We start from the raw sequence: 15172 nt of genomic DNA on the forward strand, positions 1-15172 counted from the left end.
TTGCCAACTCTGCAAAGACCTAACCTTACTCGGCTCATGGCGATGCCCTCAGGAGAAATGCGGTGACCCAGGAAATCCATGGTCACCCAGTAGAACTGGCACTTCTCCAACTTGGCAAACAGCCGATGTTCTCAGAGTCACTTCAGGACCTGATGGAGATGTTGATGGTGCACCTCACATGATGGTGAGTAGATCAAAATGTCATCCAAGTAGATCACGACAAACTGATTCAACAAATCCCGGAAAATATCATTCATGAAATGCTGAAACACAGCGGGGGTGTTGGTCAGGCCAAACGGCATCACCATGTACTCAAAATGTCCATAATGAGTACCAAACACCGTCTTCCACTCATCACCTGGCCAAACCCTGACGAGATTGTAAGCTCCACGCAGGTCCAGTTTCGTGAAGATCTTAGCCTCCCGGAGTCAGTCCAAGAGTTCGGGGATGAGGGGCAGTGGGTAACGATTGCACACCGTGATGGCATTGAGTTTCCTATAATTGCAGCAAAGCCGCAATTCGCCGGACTTCTTTTTAATGAAGAACACGGGTACAGACACTGGCAAAGACGAGGGCCGGATGAAACCGCGAGCCAAATTCTTCTCCAGAAAGTCCCGCAATGCAGCCAACTCGGGGTCCGACATGGAGTACAAACGCCCACTGGGAGAGGCACATCAGGGACTAAATCAATGGGGCAGTCATAGGGCCTGTGTGGGGGTAATTCATCCACCTCTGTCTCGCTGAACACATCAGCAAAGTCGAACAGTTTGGGAGGCAAGGAAACCCCTGGGGAACCCTCCAACTGGCCGGTACAGATATGGCGGGTGTGGTACATGCACTGCAAGCTTGGGAAGGTGACCACGTTCTGTGACCAATAGATCTGTGGGTCATGCACCCGGAGCCACACCAGTCCGAAGACCATGGGGAAATGCAGATCTGAGGTGATATAGAACGGGATGGCCTCCACATGGGAACTGATGGCCATACATAATGGTTGCGTGGTGGCCGTAATTGGCCCAGACAGGAGCACTCAACCATTGATGGTCTCCACTAACATGGGCGGTTCCACCGGGCACTGGGGAACAGCCCATTTGGCCACAAATGCTGAGTCCATAAAATTTGTGGTGGCCCCAGAGTCAATTAAGGCATGGACTGGAATCCCCTCTGGCTTGCCAGGAAGGATCAGACGTGCCTCCAATATCAGATGCCGTTTAGGTCCACAGGCAGTATCGGAAAGACGTATCTCAGTGTTGTTGTGGGACGTCCGATCTATCATACCATCTAGATCGGGCTCGGGGCATTTCCTGACAGAAAAGTAGGGGAAAGTAGGCATCCACAAGTGCATCCTCATTCCAGGTGTAATCCTGGCTAAGCAGCTGAAAATTGCTGATATAGCCCTGTAGGGGGCATTGACGCTGCCTCAGAGCTTTCAAGCCTTGAGTAGCGGTCTGCATCTTTATAGGGTCCTCATACATCAGACGCATATGATCACAAAACCCCACAAAGTTGTCCAACAATGGACTAGGTTGAGCCAGCAGAGGTGTGTCCCAATGAGCTGCATCACTCGAAAGAAGGCTTAACACAAAGCCCACCTTATCGCTGTCAGTGTGGAAATCAGCTGCTCTCACGCTGATAAAGAGCTGGCATTGTCCCAGGAAAGCAGGAGACAGTTCTGGATTGCCAGTAAATTTATCCGGCATCGCAACTTGGCATTTTCTCCTGGTTGGGGGTGATGGTGGGGGTGCAGCTTGGATCTGAGCTTGCAATTGAGCCACCTGAGCTGCCAACAAAGTGAGTTGCTGGGCGAGCTGGGTATTCTCAGCATGTAGCTGCTCCATAATAATAGTAAGGGGTGTTAGGCTGAAGGCAAACTGTTCTGTACCAGCCTACTACCGGCCCTGCAGAAAAGGTAGGGACAACCCCTTTACAAAAAGGCAAGAGGCTGGAACTAAGCCTGCCAAATTTATTGACATAAAACAGAGCAAACAGAGCAAAACCAAACACAAACCATGAAACAGGAGCTATTCAAACGGTTGCCTTCAGCAAACCAGCCCTCCCACACATTCCCCTTTTAAACAGTTCAAGGCGTGGCTTCTCTTTGCCTCCTTCCGAGGTGCCCCATTGCCTTCCTCTGTTTACTCCTGATTGACTGCCTCCTGCATCGGATGTCCTTGAACAGGGCCAGCTTTGGGTCATCTTCATCCACGCTGTCAGGCTCACACAGCTGGGTCTGCATAGTGACCAGATGAGAGGGGCCTGGCTGAGGGCTCTGCGAAGCCTCAGGGCTGTCCTCTGCAGGCTCTCCAACACCCCCCTCCTCCTCCTCTGAATCATCCGACCAAACTGCCGAACCCACAGGCTGACCCTGAATCACAACAAGAGGGTTCCCGAACTGCAAAACAGCTGATCGTCGCTGTTTTAGCGGTTCAAACGGAAAGCAACGGGGCTGACGATCGAAACTGCCACCGTCGACGGAGCCTTGCCACCCGGAAGTCTCGAGTCCTGCTTTTTTAAGATGTGGGCTGAAGTGGGTTCTGACAGGTATTGTGCTAGACTGGGCTTTTATGATCATATTTTTCAGAGTTTCCCATGCTTCTTGCGTTGTTTTCCCCTTTAGTATTTTTGTCTATGGAATCTTTCCTATGTTCTTTCTGAGTTTGTTAAAATCAGTTCTTTTGAAGTTTAAGACTCTGGTTGGATTATTTTCTATTGTTTGTGTTTGCATTATATTGAATTTCAGCATAATGTGATGACTTTCACCGAAGGTTGTGGCAAATTCAACTCCCTCTATCATTTTTTTTATTGGTAAGGATTGAGTCCAGTAGTTCCTTCCTCTACCTTTTGGATGATAAAGTTGTTGGCTAGGTTGGTTAAAAATCTGTTTGATATCCTACTTACTGCAGAGTTTGATTCTCAGTTGATATCTGGATAGTTGAAGTCTCCCATTACTACTGTGGTATGCTTCCTACATACATGTCAGAACATTATGTTCTGTGTGCATGGGATTTTTTATTCTTTTTGGGTTCTGCCATTCTCCTGGGGGGAAGTAGGAAGTTTGAGGTGCCGATATGTATTTGCTTTGCTCTGTCTCTTGCTCTATCCTCTTTGATGTGTCTCTAAGAGAGTGAGTAACCATCTGCCTTATTTCTGAGCATGGAAGAAACAATGTAGACATCTAATGGCCTTGCAAACAGTGCCTTATCACTCTGTTCCCATGGCACATTTACACTTGCGAATTGGCCTGTTTGAACCATCTGGATGGACAGTTTGGGTGGGGTTACTATGGACACTTTTAATTACTTGATTTGTGTGAGAAACGCTCAGATCCTGCCTTCTATTCCTGCTGTCAACACCTCCCAATAAAAGTTCCTTTTGAAATAAGATTTAGTATATCTTTAATGATTTATCTTGTAAGATTCCATCCAGAGTCTTATCATATTTTTTTGCCTTTTTATATAATCTCCATAATTGATATTTTTCAATTTAATATATTTTGAATATTCTCTGAAATTTTTGGTAAGTCTGGTTTTTTAAAATACTGTTGTATTTTTCCTTTTCGAATTTCCTCTGCATTGTAAAGTATTTTGTAATAGTTTTTTATTTCTTTATTTTTTTAATGTTTTATTGATTTTCTAATTTTACATTTAAGTATTTAAAAAGCAACCTGGTGGCTGAGTTAATCGATAATTCAATGACATACAAGTATCTTTAGTACAAGTCCCAAACTACCACATTAGATATTTCCTGTCTTTTCCCCTTAGTTTTTACTGTCTCATGTTTAAACAAATATGATTCTTATTATATCAGTTAAATAAAAATAACATTCTTACATTTATCAATAATTTTTAGCTTATACATATCATGGCTATTTTAACATTCAGTCTTTATAGACAATCAATGTCCTAATTAGTTTTTCACAATTTTTAGTTTCCCATTAATATTTACATTTAACATTTAATATTTATAATTTCCAAGTTTTAACTAACCCAAGTTCCCTTTATCACAATTCATCACAAAGTCTAATATTCAGGATACATATCTTATCTATTTGAATATATTCTATTTTTCACCATCTTTCATCATCTAATTAATAATACATTATAACATTCTTATTTCTCTATTAATTTCCAAATGTCTTAAATTTAGTAACCAAAGTTTCATTTGTTTCAACATCAAATACTGCCTCTCTTTTTCTGTTAATGTCTTCTCTCATTTTTAAGCTAGTACAGTTCTTACTATATTGGTTAAACCAGCATGCTTACCCAGTTCCAATAGTCAGCCATATTCTCGCCTCTTTACAGGAAGGCGCCATTTTCGCTAAGCTTGATTTGGTGCAGGCGTATCAGCAGCTGCCAGTAGACAAGGCCACAGCAGTGGCTCAAAGTATAGTCACACACAAAGGAGCTTTCAAGGTCAAACGGTTGCAGTTTGGTGTAAGTGTTGCACCAGGCATATTTCAAGAAATTATGGAATGTACACTTAAGGGTATTCAGGGTGTTTGCCCATACTTTGGTGATGTTCTCATCACAGGAGAATCTGAAGAGGTTTTGGCCCATAGGCTCAGGACTGTATTGCACAGGCTACGCAACGCGGGCCTTAAATTGAAAAGAAACAAATGCAGTATAAGAGTCACTTCAACAGAGTTTTTGGGATTCCGTATAGATGCCAGTGGAATCCACCCTGTAGAATCAAAGGTAAAGGCCATCAAAATGGCTCCTAGTCCCAAGAATAAAACAGAATTACAAGCATTTTTGGGTTTATTGAATTTCTATCATACATTTCTGCCTCATAAAGCAGCTATAGCAGAGCCCCTCCACAGGCTACTTGACAAGAAGGCTATCTGGAATTGGACTAATGTACATGAGAGGAGTTTTCAGGACCTTAAGGGCCTGTTGTCAGACAAATCTACTGTCACACATTATATAGAATCTAAACCTGTTTGCATTGCTTGTGATGCATCTCCCTATGGAGTGGGAGCTGTTCTAAGCCACTTAGAAAAAAATGGGAAGCAAGTCCCCATAGCATATTATTCTAGAACTTTATCTGTTGCTGAAAGAAATTATGCACAAATTGATAAGGAAGCCTTAGCCATAGTGGCTGGGGTCAAAAAATTCCACGATTATTTATATGGCAGGAAATTCACTGTATTTACTGATCACAAACCTCTTTTGGGCTTATTCACAACAGATAAGCAAACCCCCCACATATTATCACCTAGAATGCTCTGGTGGTCCATATTTTTGTCTGCTTATAATTTCAAGATGATTCACAAACCTGGAAAGGAAATGGGCCATGCAGATGGCCTCAGTAGGCTACCCTTAGCTCTTATGGATCCTGACCCAGCCCCTGCTGCACAAATACTGTCCATACAGGAGTTACCTGAATTCCCCCTCCATGCTGGGGACATTGCTGCTGTAACTGCTACAGATAGAATTCTAAGCAGAGTATTGTCATGGGTATTCACGGGATGGCAAGACAGAAGTCCAGGCCCTGAATTCCAGAGTTATTTTATCAGAAGGCATGAGTTATCTGTACACAAAAGATGTTTGTTATGGGGTAATGGAGTCATTATTCCCTCAGTCTTGAGGGATAGAGTACTACAGTCCTTGCATGAGGGATACCCTGGTATAGTGCGCATGAAAGCATTAGCTAGAAGCTACCTGTGGTGGGCTGATTTTGATAAGGCTGTTGAGGAGCAGGTACACGGTTGCTATATCTGCCAAAGGTGAAATGCCTGAAATGCCTCAGGCACCTGTCCATAGATGGGAGGCAACTCAAACGCCCTGGTCCAGGATTCATATTGATTACACTAGGCCTTTTCAAGGACAGCTATTCTTAGTTGCAGTGGATAGCCACTCCAGTCCTCAATACGGTGGTTCAGTGGGTTAGGACGCTGAGCTTGTCAATCAGAAGGTCAGCAGTTTGGTGGGTCAAATCCTGAGTGCCGCATAACAGAGTGAGCGCCTGTTACTCGTCCCAGCTTCTGCCAACCTAGCAGTTCGAAAGCACGTAAAAATGCAAGTAGAAAAATAGGGACCACTACGGTGAGAAGGTAACAGCATTCCGTGCGCCTTTGGTGTCTAGTCATGCTGGCCACATGACCACGGAGACGTCCTTGGTCAAGTGCTGGCTCTTTGGCTTTGAAACGGAGATGAGCACCAGCCCCTAGAGTCAGAAACAACTAGCACACATGTGCAGGGGAACTTTTACCTTTACCTTTTTAGGACCATCCAGGTGCTGAGGAAACTTTTTGCTACACATGGGCTACCTGATGTTGTGGTTTCAGATAATGGGGCTCAATTTACTGCTGCTGAGTTTCAGGCTTTCCTCAGAGCAAACATGATCAGACATGCCACATCTACACCATTCCATCCATTGTGGACAAGCAGAACGAATGGTGAGAACGACCAAAGATGCACTCAAGCACATCATCACAGGTGACTGGCACCACAGACTAGCAGACTTTCTACTTTGTCAACACTCCACACCTTGTACAGCCACAAGAAAAAGTCCTGCAGAGCTTCGCTGGGGCAGATGCCTCATCACTAAGCTGGACATACTCCATCCAGACAGAGTGGTGTCAGATGCTGCTCAACCCAGTGCGCTCCCACAGGGAGGGTCTGCTCAGGGTTCCGCCGGTGAGAGATTGCCGGCGGGTGACACCCAGGGATAGGGCCTTCTCTGTGGGAGCGCCTGCCCTCTGGAACCAGCTGCCGGTGGAGCTGAGGACTGCCCCCGACCTCCGATCATTCCGCCGGGGCCTGAAGACCTGGCTCTTCGAGCTCTCGGGCCCAGACTGAGGAGGAATTTTTAATTTGGGGTTCTTTTTTAACTGACTACAGGGTTAATTTAATTTCTTTTTTAATTTGGTTCTTAATTTTTGTATTTTGGATTTTTAATTCCCTGTAAACCGCCCTGAGTCCTCAGGGAATAGGGCGGTATATAAATACAATTAAATAAATAAATAAATAAACCCAAATCCCCAAGGGCACTACAACCTGGTGACTTGGTCTGGGCCAGAAATTATGGGCAGGGACATTTGTGGGTTCCGGGGAAGGTGGTTGACAAACCAGGGCCCCTATCATACACAGTAGAGGTGGAGGGAGGGCATCTGGTAAGACGACATGTGGACCAACTAAGGAAGAGATTTCCAGAACAGTCACTAAGTGAGTATGGGGGGTACTAGTCCGTCTCATAGTTATCAAGCTGGCACACAGGCTAGCTCTTATCCTCCCTATCAGCATTTTCAGCACACAGCATTTTTTGAGTCTGAAGAGGACCAAGACAGCACAGAGGTGCAACATGGAACCCCTGATCAGTCGGATAAGCCAAACTCCAGTGACCACTGTGCTCACTCTGCTTCAAGTTTTGACTCTGGGGTGGGCCTACCGGGCAAGGCCAGCCAGAGCAATTCTCCATCCTCAGATTCTCCAGCACAGGAGAGCATGAACTCACTTGGTGTGCCAGATAAGTTGGTACACCACAGAGTGGGTGGAACTCAAAGATGTTCCTCATAGCCTCACAGGCCACCTGCATACCTTGCTGACTGTAGTCAAATAAGACAAAGCATTGTGTAAAATTGTTTACCAGCTTGTGGGCATGCCCATTGTTTTCTGGGGATCAACATGTATTTGGTTGCATTGCATACTGAAAGGGGATTAACAGAGAGTAAATCTCTCAAACAAATCATTCTTTAATTTCATTGTAGTCCCCTTGTACTTTTAGGTGGTGTAATACTACTGGCAGAACAGCAAAGCTGTCTTTAGTCTCATTGCATGCAACCTATACACTGCACATCTGAGAAGGTCGCATTATGATTATTCTACCTTGAATGGGGTCAAACATTCAATTAAACATTGGGGGTTGGGAGTGAATCATAATCCTTAAATGTCAAGGGTTATAATGTCTGTTCCTTAAAAAGGGAAGGGGTGTTATGTATTGAGCTTTTGGAAAGACTTTATCACGTGTACACTGGAAAGCTAACGGTTCTCCAGCAACACAGATGGGACTTTCCAGTCCAGGCTACAGTCAACTTGGCGGGAATGATGGGTTCAATCTGATTGGTTGTTCAGATTATGGGAGACTATATAAAGACTGCATGGATACCACTAACCCTCAGTACAGTTAAAGTTATGAATAAAGCAACTATTCTTCTGTACTCATCTGCCTGGAGTCTTTCCTGCTCATCTGAACCTGAAACATAATAATCTCTCTATTTTTTAAAAAGTTTTTGAGGTCCAATTCCTTTTTATTCTTTATTAGGAGTCTTCCCTCCCTTCCTATTGGGATCTCAAACTTAATTGTTGCCTTCATTTCTGTTGCTCACTGCTCCGGCCTCTTGTTTTCTCTGCCAGTTTTCTTCTATCTTTCAGTGCTTGTTTCTGCTCTGGTGAGGCCTTTGTTCAGATTTCCAATCAGCTCAGCTCTGCTGTCTGGTCTGCTCCTCTCAGCCGGCCACTCAGCTTCAGAGATCAGAGCTCTCTAGATCGAATCTTCTCTGTTGCTGCTGCATTTCTCACCACCTCAGATTTTTGCTGCCACCAGTTCCTCATGACTGACTGATTGCTGTAGGCATTTTGTCTTCTGCCAGTCCAGTCTAGCAGGAGGTGGGGAGGGGGTTGCTAATCTTGCTTGGGAGGGAACACTGATCAGTCCTCCACCTGGGGCAGGCTGGGGGAAGGATGTGGGGCTGGAAGGAGGCAGGGAGAAGGCTGTGGTAGTCAGGCTCTCTCTACTTTGCTGGGCCCTTGGTCAGGCTGCCTGGCTGCCCCTGTATTATATATGTAAACAGTTAAAACATATATCAGTTAACAGGTTGTTCCGGCTAGTTAACAAGGGAAAACATTCTGACAGGAGAACACGCGGGAACTTTGACAGCTGTCAAAGTTCCCCGCATGGCGCAGGCACAACCACTGACAGCTCGCGGCTGTCAAAATACCGGACCATGCGGAAGCCTGAGCTGTCAAGTACAGACGACGCGGATTGGTCCGAATAGACGCGGCGCCAAAAATGAACGTTCCTGATTGGCCCTCGCTGACAGCTGCCAGCTATAAAAGCCGGGCAAGTTATTCTCTGTTTGCCTTGCTCTTAATAAACCTTTTAGTTAAGTAGCCTGTCGTCCGAGTGGTCCTTCGGCTACTTCACTGGCGACGAGGATGGGATCGCTCCTGAGCTGAAGTCACAGCCGAGGAAGAGGGTTCCCGAGCTGAAGTCATGGCCGAGGAAGAGAGTTCCCGGCAAGAGCTGTCACTGGAAGTTTTAACTTCCAAAGGAGCGACCCAGGACCGGACGACATGGCAAACTTCGGGCGTGTGAGGGAATTCGATACCCGCCATCCCGAGAGATGGCAATCACACTTGGGCCAAGTCGAGGGATTCCTCCTCGTCAGTAAAATCACTGACGACAGAGCAAAGGCCGCCGCTCTACTATACATCAGCGGACCCCCAGTGTACGACGCTGCCGTGGGCCTGTTTAGCCCGGTGCCCATCACAGAGGTCTCCTACGCGGACCTGGTAGACCAGCTGAATAAGTACTATATGCCGGCTCGCTCAGAACTGTACTGGCGGGTCCAATTCGCCCAGAAGAAACAGCGACCAGACGAACCCGCCAACGAGTTCATCGCTGGGGTCAGACACGCCGTGCGGAACTGCTGTTTCCCCGACCTGGAGGACCGCATCAGAGACCAGGTGGTGATCGGGTTGAGGGACGAGAGGCTGCAGAAGAAGCTGACATCTAAACCCGACATGAGCCTGGCAGAATTGACCCGAGAAATTATGGCGTATGAGTACAGCCACAAGAAGAAATCGACCACCACGACCCCTGAGAGCCCAGCAACGGTATACCAAGAGAGCGCCACGCTCAGCAACAGCGACGAGTCGGTGGACTTCACTGACGGGGAAGCCCTCCAGCGGAAAATGGAACGCAGACAACAGAGGAGAAGCGACACATCGGATCATCGCAGAACCAAGAACCCCCTTCCGCCACCGCTGTGTTACGAGCAACGGGCCGCCTGCGCCAGCTGTGGGGGCAATCATGCCCGAGGAAGCTGCCGGTTCAGAAACGCTAAGTGCCACAATTGTGGAAAGACCGGCCACATCAAACCGGTGTGCCGCAGCCGGGGCCGCGACAACATCAATGATCTGGAGACCAATTCCCCAGGTAGGCCAGCTACCCGGGCCAACAGAGGAAAAACGCCAGGGACCCTAGTAGAAACAATTGACAGGGTACACAGCCTAAGCTCAAAGGTGAGGATCAGGGTAAAAATTCAGGGAGTGCCCTGCCTCATGGAAGTAGATTCAGGGTCTGCAGTCTCTTTAATTTCATTTGGAACGTATCAGGAGATCTGCCGACAAAGCAAGGGAAAAATTCCTCTGAGGCAAACCCAGGTCCACCTAGCAGATTTCCAGAAAACCCCCATTCCTCTGGAGGGGAGGGCTAAGGTTGTTGTGCAGTACAAAGGGTTCAAGGGTCCCTTAGAAGTTCTAGTTACACCAGGGAACCGCACCAACCTGATAGGGTTAAACTGGTTCGGCCCTCGAGGAATCGCCATAACGGGGGTAAATACAATCCAATCACCCAGCCTAGAAGCCGTTTGCAACAAGTACGCAGACGTCTTCGATGGCACGTTAGGAAAATACACCGGTCCCCCCATCTCCTTACAATTAAACCCAGCAATCCAACCCATAAAGATAAGAGCTAGGAGAGTACCCTTTGCCCTTAAAGAAAAAATAGAAAACGAACTTGATCGCCTCGTAGGTCTCGGGGTGCTCGAACCTATGGAAGGGGGAAGCTGGGAGACCCCTATAGTCACCCCTATTAAACCTAACGGGGAAGTGAGATTATGCGCGGACTATAAAGCAACCCTTAACCTAGCCCTCAGCCCCCACGCTTACCCGGTGCCAGCGGTAAGGGACGTATTTGCTTCCATCCGCTCTGGCGCCATTTTCGCCAAACTTGATCTCACGCAGGCGTATTTGCAACTGCCTGTCACAAATGACACCGCGGAAGCCCAGACAATTGTCACCCACCGTGGTGCCTTTAAAGTGAAAAGGCTCCAATTCGGCATATCGGCAGCCCCGGGTATCTTTCAGGGTATCATGGAGAAAACCCTGAAAGGAATACCCGGGGTCTGCCCCTATTTCGACGATGTTCTCATCGCCGGAGAAAATGAAGCAAACTTAGCTGACAGGCTGTCAGCTGTGCTGAGCCGGCTCAGAGAAGCCGGCCTCAAACTTAAACGGGAAAAGTGCTCTATTGGAGTCACATCCACAGAATTCCTAGGGTACAAAATAGACGGCCAAGGCATCCACCCCACCACAGAGAAACTGAGGGCTATTCAAACAGCGCCAAGCCCAAGGAATAAACAAGAGCTCCAAGCTTTTTTAGGATTATTAAACTTTTATCATGCCTTCCTTCCCCATAAAGCCACTATCGCTGAGCCTCTGCATAGGCTCCTGGACAAGGGAACTGCGTGGTCCTGGACCAAAATACATGAAAATAGTTTCCAGTCATTAAAAAAGATTATTTGTCACAGCTCAACGATCACCCTTTTCAGAGAAGACACACCAATATGCATCGCTTGCGATGCCTCTCCCTATGGAATCGGGGCGGTGTTAAGTCATTTATTCAAGGATGGTACACAAAGACCCATAGCCTTTTATTCATGCACTCTGTCAAAAGCAGAAAGGAATTATGCACAAATAGACAGAGAAGCCCTAGCAATAGTCGCAGGGGTTAAAAAATTTCATGACTACCTCTATGGGAGACCCTTTACCATATTTACAGATCACAAACCCCTACTGGGCATATTCACGTGGAATAAAACTACACCACAGATTCTCTCACCGAGAATACTACGGTGGTCCACATTCTTATCGGCCTATTCCTATCAGTTAATTCACAAACCAGGAAAGGAATTAGGACACGCAGACTGCCTCAGCAGACTGCCCATTCAAAGCAAGGACTCAGACCCAGCCCCAGCTGGACTGATTCTAGCAATCTCTCAACTTCCAGACTGTCCCCTGTCTGCAAACATTATAGCTAACAATTCAGCTAAGGACAAAATACTTAGCAGAATCCTCAAATGGGCCACAACAGGGTGGCCAGCACAAAACCCACACCCCCAATTCCAGCCATATTTTAGCAGAAAAAATGAAATATCTACTCATAGGGGATGCCTGCTTTGGGGAAATCGGGTCATAATACCAGAGAAGAACATAAACCAAACATTACACATTTTACATGAAGGACATCCAGGCATTGTCAAGATGAAAGCTATGGCCAGAAGTTATGTCTGGTGGCCTGGCATAGATAAAGAGATAGAAAGATATGTGGGAGGGTGCTACACCTGTCAAGCGACCCGGAACGAGCCCCCCCCCCAAGCACCAATTCACAAATGGGAAACTACGAGGAACCCATGGTCACGTATACATTTAGATTTCGCAGGACCTATCCAGGGGCAGAGTTTCCTAATTGTAGTTGACAGCTATTCCAAATGGTTAGAAGTCACTCCCCTTAGGAAAACAACGTCAGGAGCCACTATACAAGCCTTAAGGAAAATATTCGCCACACATGGTCTTCCAGACACCATAGTTTCAGACAATGGACCTCAATTCACCTCTCGTGAATTTCAGATGTTCGCTACGAAGAATTGTATTAGGCTGGTCACGTCTGCGCCGTTCCACCCATCGACGAACGGGATGGCTGAAATTATGGTGCGTTCCACAAAAGAAGCTTTGAAAAAATTCGCAAAGGGGAACTGGCAGCGGCGACTCAGCCAGTTCCTCATGTCACAACACGCAACTCCATGCACAACAACGGGCAAATCCCCGGCGGAACTAAGATGGGGGAGGAGGCTGATAACGCGGCTCGACAGACTGCATCCTGACACATACCCGGAAGAAAAAGAGCACCCCTACCCAAACCGCACACTCAAACCAGGGCAAATGATATGGGCACGGTCATATACTGATAAAAACAAGTGGGTCCAGGGGACAGTACTAAAACAAACGGGACCCATTTCCTACCTAATATCCACAAAAACTCACGGCAATCTACGCCGCCATATCGACCAACTCAGACCCAGACACCCACCACACAACTCAGAACCCCAACCAGAGGAACTCGATCTGCTACCCCCCCCAGAATTACTACCTATACCAAACCAAGAGGAAGAAGAGCAAAGAAACGAACTACCTGAACCAGACAACCCCCCACTTCCTCGCCGTTCCAACAGGAACCGAAGAGCCCCCGCCTACCTAAAGGACTACCAGTGGGCAGGTTCTGGCAACCAAGGGGGAGAGAACGCTCCAGGGGAGGGGTAAGGGGTGTATTATATATGTAAACAGTTAAAACATATATCAGTTAACAGGTTGTTCCGGCTAGTTAACAAGGGAAAACATTCTGACAGGAGAACACGCGGGAACTTTGACAGCTGTCAAAGTTCCCCGCATGGCGCAGGCGCAACCACTGACAGCTCGCGGCTGTCAAAATACCGGACCATGCGGAAGCCTGAGCTGTCAAGTACAGACGACGCGGATTGGTCCGAATAGACGCGGCGCCAAAAATGAACATTCCTGATTGGCCCTCGCTGACAGCTGCCGGCTATAAAAGCCGGGCAAGTTATTCTCTGTTTGCCTTGCTCTTAATAAACCTTTTAGTTAAGTAGCCTGTCGTCCGAGTGGTCCTTCGGCTACTTTAGCCCCCTCAAGCTGGGCTGCCCAGATTGGGGTATGAGTCTAGGTAATTACAGAATATACTGTGACCCTCTGGTTTGCTGCTTCCAACATTCTCCCTCCTTGTCTGCTATTCAGCTGCTGGTTCAATACTCTCAGTTGCCTGTTTTTCCAGCATTGGGCTGCTTGGTTGTGCTCCAGAGCTGGATCTCTCATTCTCTGTTTGCAGCTGCCTCTGACTCCACATGCAGCCATTCATTTCCTGTGCTCCTATTTGCTGGTGTTTTCCTCCTTGCCCCAATTTCTTCTTTTCTTTTATCCTTTCTACCTTCCTTATCTAAATTTCTGCTTCTTTTTGCTCCCTTTTTCCCCCTCTCCTAGTACATTCCTACTTAGTTTGGTTACTTCTCTCCCCGTGATCCGATACTACTTCTTACGCTGCTGCCATCTTGCAAGTCATCTAGACTTCTAGAATCCTTCCAAGAATATAGAGAAACATAGTCTCCTTTAGGATGTCATATTCTACAGTACAACTGGCATCATATTGTCCATTGCAAGCCTGCTCATTACAACCCATCCTTCAGAATATTTCTCAGTCATAAGTTCCACCTATATAGTGTGAGAAAGAAGACATTTCCCTAACAGTCTGAAGTGTTATAATCTAATTTATGTCTAGATAAAACCAAACTAAGGTCTTATCCGTATATGGTTTTATACATAACAATGAGCACCTTGAATTGGGCCCAGGGGCTTCAGTTGTAGCTATTTTGACTGACATGTAGTAGTTCTATAATGTCTCCCTATTAGTTCACTGTTAATTGGCCATATTTGCAGAGAAGACACACAGCCCCACTTATATCTGGGTACAATAGTGCACAAACTATATATCAATTGACAAAGTGGAAGAAATTATAAATTTGAACAGGCTATTGTTCCATCTTTTAGTAGGAAATTAAGCAAAAGGCATACTGAGAATGAAACTGATTTCAGATGAACATTTTTTTTCTTTTTCAGGTCATTTCATTGATGACATGATCGTTTATGTTAATGAAATGGTATGTTTGGCAAATTAGAGGCCTGATATAAAAAAACTGTTTCAGATCTCCTTAGGACAGGACTTTTCAACCAGTGTTACAGGTACCACCTGTAGTACATTGGCACCTGGGAGGTGGTATGCAATCATCCTAGAAAAGTGGTAGCAGGGGAGGGGAATGAGCTGAACTGGTGGCAGCACTGCACAAGCCTGAGTGAGAGATGGCTGGAGCTGCAGGGCTGTCAGGGCTCAGCAGAATCTCCAGGATCAGCACTTCTTTGGGGCTGTCAGGGCTCAGCCGAAGCACCTGATCAGCACCAGGCTACATCTGGAGCTCGGTGCTGATCCCGGTGCTTCTGCTGAGCCCAGTAGAAGTGCCAATCAGCTGGAATGTTGCAGCATCTCCAGGGTCTTGTGATTTACATTCAGATGTTTGGCAACTGATTCATATTTATGATGGCCACAG

This window comes from Vipera berus (assembly GCF_964194415.1).
Source record: "Vipera berus genome assembly, chromosome: Z".
NCBI classification, from domain to species: Eukaryota; Metazoa; Chordata; class Lepidosauria; order Squamata; family Viperidae; genus Vipera; species Vipera berus.